We start from the raw sequence: 9,723 nt of genomic DNA on the forward strand, positions 1-9,723 counted from the left end.
TCTGTAACATGAAAGAGTTCATAAATTAAATTGGGAAAATAATTAAAAATAAAGAACCTGTGATTGAGAGTCACTCCTAAAACTAAGAGAAGTCCTATATCCTAATCCTAAGAGAGAGAGGAGAGAACCTCTCTCATTAAAAACTACATCTAAAACTATGAAAAGTGAAATTATGAGTGCATAATCTGTATGGGTGCAATCCCTCTACTTTATAGCCTCTAATCTGAGTTTTCTGGGACGAAAACTGGGTCGAAAACAGCCCAAAAATCGCTGGAGAGGAAATCTGCCACACTGATTTTTCGTCACTGCGACGCGACCGCATAGAGCACGTGGTCGCGTCGCCTAGCTTCAGGGCCACTATGGCATATCATATATCAAATCAAAGCCCCGGACGTTAGCTTTCCAACGCAACTGGAACCGCATCATTTGGACCTCTGTAGCAAAAGTTATAACTGTTTGAGTGCGAAGAGGTTAGGCTGGACAGCTTTGCAGTTCCTTCAACTTCTTGTATTCCTTCCACTTTTGTATGCTTCCTTTCCATCCTCTAAACCATTCCTGTCCTGTAATCCCTGAAATCACTTAACACACATATCAAGGCATCTAATGGTAATAAGAGAGGATTAAACATAGGGAACTTAAGGCCAAAGAAGCATGTTTTCAATCAAAGCACATAATTAGGAAGGCAAATGTAAAACCATGCAAATAGTATGAATAAGTGGGTAAAGAGTTGATAAAAACCACTCAATTGAGCACAAGATAAACCATGAAATAGTGGTTTATCAACCTTCCCACACTTAAACATTAGCATGTCCTCATGCTAAGCTCAAGAGAAGCTATAAAGATAAAGAGGAATGATAGAATGTATGAGATGCAACCTATGAATGCAACTACATGCAAAAATGTTTCTACCTACTTGGTTAAAAATAAATAAGTTCTCCAAGACAAAAATAATTCAGATTTCACTAATTCAAATCATACAGTAAAAACAAGCAAACTTGTAAGAAGATAGCTAATGAAAGCAGGGAACATAGAATCAAGCATTGAACCCTTACTGGTAGTGTATATCACTCTAACTCTCAAGTGTCTAGGGTCAATCACTCTACTCTCCTCTAGTCATGCTTTCTAAACTTTGTTCTTCATCTAACCAATCAACAAATATTTAGCATACTAATGCAAACATCATGAGGTCTTTTCAGGGTTGTAATGGGGCTAAGGTGAAGGTAAGGGTATATATAAGGTTAAGTGAGCTAGTAAAGTGAATCCTTGAGTAGTCTAAGATCTCACCTAACATATACATACTCTATAAAAATTTTAAAATTATACTTAGCTTCCCATAATTTTCTCACTTTTTGTATTACATGCTCATGTATCAAATTTATTTTTGAATTTTGTCCCATGTGCATTGATTCTTTTTTTATTTTGCATTTGGGGTAATATTATTTTTCTCTTTTTTTTGTATCCCGTTATTTAATTACTTAATATTATTTTTCAATGCACATGGTAATTTAATTATTTTGATTTCACATGAGCATGCTTCCCAAATTTTCAAATAACTTATTTAATTTAATTCCTACTTTTTTTTCATATCATCCCATGTTCCCATAAAATTCAGCACACTTAAATTATACACAATATCTATCTTAAGCTAACCAAGGATTCAACTTGGGATTTTTATTTTGTTTTTCTGCTTAAGGCTAGTAATGTGTTTATAAAACAGAAGGGATTTAAAAGCTCAAGGAGGCTAACAAGGGTGATGTAAAAGGTAGGCTAATTTTGGGATAAGTGAGCTAAAATCAAACAATGGCCTCACTCATATGCAAGTATGTAAATATACTAAATAATGGACATATAGAATGGAACAAAATAAAGATTGCAATTATAGAGAAGTGAACACACAAGAATAAAATATTTATGGTTAAATAATGTAACCATGTAATTAAGCTCAATTCTCACAGGTTGTGTGTTCTTTGGCTTAAAAACCATGTTCCAATTACAACTTCAAACAAGTTTTACACAAAAAGTTTCAATTTAAATTAGTGAAAAAAAAAATTTTCAAAATAGGGTCTTAAAAGAAATTTATTATTTTAACCAAGTAGTAACTAAATGTATAAAATCAAACAAATATGCAATTAAACATGCAAATGCAATAATGAACAAACAAATAAAATAAAACATTGGTGTTGAAAGAGGAAATAACTAACCCATGGAGATCGGTATCGACCTCCCCATACTTAAAAATTGCACCGTCCTCGGTGCATGCTAAGATGTGCGAGTGGACGGGGGTTGTGGTTCCTCAACTGGGGCTCTTTCTGTTCCTTTCCTTGCCGGTGATTTGGGAGTAGCTTTCTCTTTTCCTTTCTTGGTGGCCATCCTGAAAAAGGGAAGAGAAAGTAAATTAAATTCAAAGAGATAACTATAGCAAGGAAGAGAACGGAAAAGGTGGTGATGGATGCACATTAGGATGTAACTGACATTAACACATGCTCGCGAGTACATGTGAAAAGCCATCAATGGAAAATAGCTAGTGCATATAAGGACAAGTGAATGCAAGGTGTTTATTAGCATGCCGGCAAAGGGCATGAGTAGCATAGACCAATCATTACTGGTAATAAATCACCATGTTTGTATTGAGAATTATGTTCAATTAATAAAATAGTAAAGGGAGTTTATGAAAAGCAAGCATTGAATAGTATAAAGTAAAATAGAGAAGTGCATAATGCTATATGGCTTTTTCACAAACACATAGCATGCATGGTGAATACGGTATAGAAAGTATTAAAGTGAACATGCAAGCAACCCTTTAAAAATATAATTGCCAAACAGTTTTGCAACAATCCACAATGACCCAAATAAAATTCCAACACCAATGAAAATAATGCAATGAATGAAAGTATGCAAACAAATTAAAATAAAATAAAAAGAAAAACAGAAGAATGAGAAGGGAAAAAAGGGAAGAGGAAGTAAATAAGAAAGGAGGGAGGAAAAATTAGGATTGGGGAAGAAAAGATAAAATATTTTGGCATATAAGGTTAAGGTGTGCGACGCTGGCGACGCGGTCGCGTGGGTGACGCGGCCGCGTGGTGCGCAATAAGGTCAAGCGACGCGGACGCGTGGGAAGGATTATGCGTTCAGCACCAATCCAGCACCACTCTCGCACAACTTTCGGGTGTGCACCACTTTGACGTCGAAATCTTGGTCACGCGGCCGTGTGGGTAACGCGGTCGCGTGGGAGGCCATTATTCCCATGCGACGCGGACGCGTCAGCGACGCGGTCGCGTGGGTTGATTTGTGCCATTGGCACGCCTCCATCCACGCTCCAGCGTGACTCTCTGTTCGTTTTTTATTTTTCTCTTCTCCCCTTGCGATGCGGACGCATCGTTGATGTAGTCGCGTCACGTAGCAAAATTTTTTTTTTTTTGAAAAATATTTACAATAACCAATAATAAGGCACACGTTTGCAATTCTCCGGCAACGGCGCCATTTTGACGTTAGAATTTTTGCTAGTAAAGAATTATTAAAAATATTTGCGTTGTAGATACAGCTTCTAAACTAACAGAAATCCCTTCGTACAAACGTTTTGGTTGTCACAAGTAACAAACCCCTTTAAAAATTGTTAACCGAGTATTTAAACCTCGGGTCGTCTTCTCAAGGAATTGCAGGAAGGTATGTTCTTATTATTGGTTATGAGTTTTGTAAATCGGGGGTTTTGAGAATTTGGGCAATGGGCACAAGCATATTTTCAAAGCAATAAAAATAAATAAATAACTATAACATAAACTCTTGGCAAGGTATAAGAACTGGAGGTCCTATCCCAGTTATCCTTATCAATTGTGATGAGAATTGGATTTTTCTCCCACTTTGTTAACCTCTAACTATGAAGGTAAGTTAAGTGGATAAATTAATTCTGATTCTTCAAGTCCGAGTCTTTCCTTGGGAAAGGCCAGAGTTATTGGAATATGAATTAATGAAATGAAGAAATCCAATTTTCATTCAACAATGAGTTTGATAAATCAAGAGTTATCAATTATTTAACCAAGGCCAAAAGGGGAAAAACTAAATCTACTAGAGTAACAATATCCTCAGATTGGGAATAATAAAAAGAAACAATCATAAACTGAAATACCTCAAATAACATTAATTTAAAAGAGTAATCTGTAACATGGAAGAGTTCATAAATTAAATTGGGAAAATAATTAAAAATAAAGAACATGTGATTGAGAGTCACTCCTAAAACTAAGAGAAGTCCTAAATCCTAATCCTAAGAGAGAGAGGAGAGAACCTCTCTCATTAAAAACTACAACTAAAACTATGAAATGTGAAATTATGAGTGCATAATCTGTATGGGTGCAATTCCTCTACTTTATAGCATCTAATCTGAGTTTTCTGGGCCAAAAACTGGGTCGAAAACAGCCCAGAAATTGCTGGAGAGGAAATCTGCCACGCTGGTTTTTTGTCACTGCGATGCGGCCGCATGGAGCACGCGGTCGCGTCATCTAGCGTCAAGGCCATTATGGAATATCATATATCAAATCGAAGCTCCGGACGTTAGCTTTCCAACGCAACTGGAACCGCGTCATTTGGACCTCTGTAGCAAAAGTTATAACTGTTTGAGTGCGAAGAGGTCAAGCTGGACAGCTTTGCAGTTCCTTCAACTTCTTGTATTCCTTCCACTTTTGCATGCTTCCTTTCCATCCTCTAAACCATTCCTGCCCTGTAATCCTTGAAATCACTTAACACACATATCAAGGCATCTAATGGTAATAAGAGAGGATTAAACATAGGGAACTTAAGGCCAAAGAAGCATGTTTTCAATCAAAGCACATAATTAGGAAGGCAAATATAAAACCATGCAAATAGTATGAATAAGTGGGTAAAGAGTTGATAAAAACCACTCAATTGAGCACAAGATAAACCATGAAATAGTGGTTTATCAGTCCTTGACTCATTTCAACCACTGTCAATTCAACATTTCCATTTCGAGTCCTCGACTCATCTCAACTACTGTCAATTCACATTTCTTTTCAGAACTCATTAGTTCGTCAGTTTCTCGATTCAGGAATCTTTCTCCCTTCTTATTCCACCATACCCATCCTCAATACACCAGAAGGCTAAGCCTCCGTCCTCTAACTTTTCAAATTAATACCAATTTCAAACTCCTAGGATCTTTCCCATGTTTTAATGTCTGATATTAAGCCCAAGAGTCTTAATTAGGTGTCAAGAAGTATACAAACTTGTTAGAAAGGTGAAATAGTTTAAAAACAAAGTTTAAGTTGTAAAACAGGGCATGTGCATAAGCACAGGGGTGTGCGTGCGCATGCCCAAAGAGATTTTTAAAACGTGTGCGTACACATAGAGCTGTGCTTACGCACAATTACAAAATTTCACAATTCTATTCGCTCGCACAAGGTGTGCTAGCGCCCTCAACAGATTGCACTTCCCAACGTGTGCGTGCGCACAGGTTGTAAAACTCCATTGGTTATGTGCGCGCACAGGTTGTGCTAGCCCTCTAAACAGAAAGCCTTCCCCTGTGTGAGCATGCGCACAGGTTCAAAAAATGATAGGGGTGTGCGTGCTCACAAGGCTGTTGATGAACGGATAATTTGCACGCTTTTTGGCATTGTTTTTAGTATGTTTTTAGTAGTTTGAGTTGAGTTTTTAGTATATTTTTATTAGTTTTTAGTTAAAATTCACTTTTCTAGACTTTACTTTGAGTTTGTGTGTTTTTCTGTGATTTCAGGTATTTTCTGGCTGAAATTGAGGGACCTGAGCAAAAATCTGATTCAGAGACTGAAAAGGACTGCAGATGCTGTTGGATTCTGACCTCCCTGCACTCGAAGTGGATTTTCTGGAGCTACAGAAGCCCAATTGGCGCGCTCTCAACGGCGTTGGAAAGTAGACATCCTGGGCTTTCCAGAAATATATGATAGTCCATACTTTGCTCAAGATTTGATGGCCCAAACCGGCGTTCAAAGTCACCTTCAGATTTCCCAGCGTTAAACGCCGGAACTGGCACCAAAATGGGAGTTAAACGCCCAAACTAGCATAAAAGCTGGTGTTTAACTCCAAGAAGAGTCTCTACACGAAAAATGCTTCATTGCTCAGCCCAAGCACACACCAAGTGGGCCCGGAAGTAGATTTTTATGTCATTTACTCATCTTTGTAATTCTTAAGCTACTAGTTCCCTATAAGTAGGACCTTTTACTATTGTATTTTTCATCTTTTGGACATCTAGTTCTTAGATCAGATCTTGGTTCTTCTGGTTCCCTCTTTGGGACCGAAGCCAATGATCACTCTTGTTCTTATGTATTTTCAACGGTGGAGTTTCTACACACCATAGATTAAGGTGTGGAGCTCTGCTGTACCTCGAGTATTAATGCAATTACTATTGTTCTTCTATTCAATTCCGCTTGTTCTTATTCTAAGATATTCATTCGCACTCAAGAACTTGATGAATGTGATGATTATGTGACGCTCATCATCATTCTCACTTATGAACAAAGTGACTGACAACCACTTTTGTTCTACAAGCAAACGAGGCTCTAATGTTTATCTCTTGGATTCCTGATACACGACGCATGGTTGATCGCCTGACAACCGAGCGCTCGCCTGACAAACGAGCCAGCCATTCCGTGAGATCAGAGTCTTCGTGGTATAGGCAAGAACTGATGGCGGCATTCAAGAGAATCCGGAAGGTCTAACCTTGTCTGTGGTATTCTGAGTAGGATTCAATGATTGAATAACTGTGATGTGCTTCAAACTCCTGAGGGCGGGGCGTTAGTGACAGACACAAAAGAATCACTGGATTCTATTCCGGCCTGATCGAGAACCGACAGATGGATAGCCGTGCCGTGACAGGGTGCGTTGAACATTTCCACTGAGAGGATGGGAAGTAGCCACTGACAACGGTGAAACCCTTGCATAAGCTTGCCATGGAAAGGAGTAAGAAGGATTGGATGAAGACAGTAGGAAAGCAGAGAGACGGAAGGGATCAAGCATCTTCATACGCTTATCTGAAGCTCTCACCAATGATATACATAAGTATCTCTATCTTTATCTTTATGTTTTATTCATATATCATCTATACCCATTTGAGTCTGCCTGACTAAGATTTACAAGGTGACCATAGCTTGCTTCATACCAACAATCTCCGTGGGATCGACCCTTACTCGCGTAAGGTTTATTACTTGGACGACCTAGTGCACTTGCTGGTTAGTTGTGCAAAGTTGTGTTTATGCCATGGTATTGAGCACCAAGTTTTTGGGGCCATTACTAGGGATTATTTGAGTTGTGAAAAGTAGTGATCACAATTTCGCACACCAAGTTTTTGGCGCCGTTGCCGGGGATTGTTCGAGTATGGACAACTGACGGTTCATCTTGTTGCTTAGATTAGGTATTTTTCAGAGTTCTTAAGAATGAATTCTAGTGTTTCAAGGTGATGTTCTTATCATCACCAAAGCTGATTGATTCTCATCAATTTAGCTCTTGAATGCAATGTCCTGCTGAGGCTTGACTAGCCATGTCTAATTCCTTTAGACTAAAGCTTTAGACTAACATTGCATGATTCCTGGAATTCTCATTAAGAATTTTGATACCTTTATTTTCTTTTCCACTTAATTTTCGAAAAATCCAAAAAAATTTACAAAATCATAAAAAACCAAAAAAAAATATTGTATGTTTCTTGTTGAGTCTAGTGTCTCATTTTAAGTTTGGTGTCAATTGCATGTTTCTGTTCTTCTGGCATTTTTCGAATTCATGCATGTGTCTTCATTAATCTTCAAGATGTTCTTGATGACTTCCTTGCTCTGATCTTTGAATTCTCTTGACTTGAGTGTTTTATTGTTTCTCATGTGCATTCTCATGTTGTTAATGTCCGTAGTATACAAACTGCTAAGTTTGGTGTCTTGCATGCATTGTTATTTGATTTTAGTTGCATTTTGATTATTCCTCATTATTAAAATTCCAAAAATATTTTTAATTTGTGTCTTTTCAAGTCAATAATACAGAGAATTGAAGATTCAGAACATACAGCAGAGGAATTATACAGAAAAAGCTGGGCGTTCAAAACGCCCAGTGAAGAAGGACAGACTGGCGTTTAAACGCCAGCCAGGGTACCTGGTTGGGCGTTTAACGCCCAAAAAGGTAGTGCATTGGGCGTTAAACGCCAGAATGTGCACCATTCTGGGCGTTTAACACCAGGATGGCACAAGAGGGAAGATTTTGTTTTTAATGCAATTTTTTTCAAGTTTTCAAAGTTTTTCAAAATCAAATCTTTTTCAAATCAAATCTTTTCAATCAAATCTTTTTCAAAATCAATTTCTTTCCTTTTTCAAAGATACTTGCTATCAACTAATGATTTGATTCAACATTTCAAGTATGTTGCCTTTTCTGTTGAGAAAGGTTTAATGTTTGAATCATATCTTTTCTTGTTAGCCAAGTCATTAATTTTTAAAATCAAATCTTTTTAAAATTGTTTTCAAATCATATCTTTTCAATCATATCTTTTTAAAAGCATAACTTTTCAATCATATCTTTTTAAATTCTAATTTCAAAATCTTTTTCAAAAATTACTTGATTTCTTTCCCACTCTTGGTTTTCGAAAATCAATTAAAGTTTTTCAAAATGTTTTTAAAATCTTTTACCTAATTTTCGAAAATTTCTTCCTCTCTTCTCACATCCTTCTATTTATGGAGTATCACTCCTCCTCCATGCACAATTCGAACTCTATCTCACTAAGTTCGAATTCTTCTACCTCTTCCTTCTAATTTTCTTTTCCTCTGACACCTCAAGGAATCTCTATACTATGACATAGAGGATTCCATATTTTCTTGTTCTCTTCTCTTTCATATGAGCAGGAACAAAGACAAAGGCATTCTTGTTGAAGCTGACCCTGAACCTGAAAGGACCTTGAAGCAAAAGCTAAGAGAAGCTAAGACACACCTCTCTGTAGAGGACCTAACAGAATTCTTCAAAGAAGAAGAACCCATGGCAGCCGAAAACAACAACAATGCCAACAATGCAAGGAAGGTGCTGGGTGACTTTACTGCACCTACTCCCGACTTCTATGGGAGAAGCATCTCTATCCCTGCCATTGGAGCAAACAACTTTGAGCTTAAGCCTCAATTAGTTTCTCTAATGCAACAGAATTGCAAGTTCCATGGACTTCCATTGGAAGATCCTCATCAGTTCTTAGCTGAATTCTTGCAAATCTGTGACACTGTCAAGACTAATGGGGTTGACCCTGAGGTCTACAGACTTATGCTATTCCCTTTTGCTGTAAGAGACAGAGCTAGGACATGGTTGGACTCACAACCTAAAGAAAGCCTGGACTCATGGGAAAAGCTAGTCAATGCCTTCTTGGCAAAGTTCTTTCCACCTCAAAAATTGAGTAAGCTTAGAGTGGAAGTCCAAACCTTCAGACAGAAGGAAGGAGAATCCCTCTATGAAGCTTGGGAAAGATACAAACAATTGATCAGAAAATGTCCTTCTGACATGCTTTCTGAATGGAGCATCATAGGTATTTTCTATGATGGTCTGTCTGAACTATCCAAGATGTCTTTGGATAGCTCTGCTGGAGGATCTCTTCATCTGAAGAAGACGCCTACAGAAGCTCAAGAACTAATTGAAATGGTTGCAAATAACCAATTCATGTACACTTCTGAAAGGAATCCTGTGAACAATGGGACAAGTCAGAAGAAAGGAGTTCTTGAGATTGATACTCTGAAT

General features: G+C 37.7%; 1 non-coding gene across 1 annotated transcript; it reads right to left on the reverse strand.

Moving 5' to 3' along the window:
- Positions 1-9,387: 9,387 nt before the first annotated feature.
- On the reverse strand, positions 9,388-9,495 carry LOC130942300 (small nucleolar RNA R71). Its single transcript, XR_009070876.1, has one exon. It is a non-coding gene; the product is annotated as a small nucleolar RNA R71 (small nucleolar RNA).
- Positions 9,496-9,723: the final 228 nt, after the last annotated feature.

Source organism: Arachis stenosperma, chromosome 7, assembly GCF_014773155.1.
Source record: "Arachis stenosperma cultivar V10309 chromosome 7, arast.V10309.gnm1.PFL2, whole genome shotgun sequence".
NCBI lineage: Eukaryota > Viridiplantae > Streptophyta > Magnoliopsida > Fabales > Fabaceae > Arachis > Arachis stenosperma.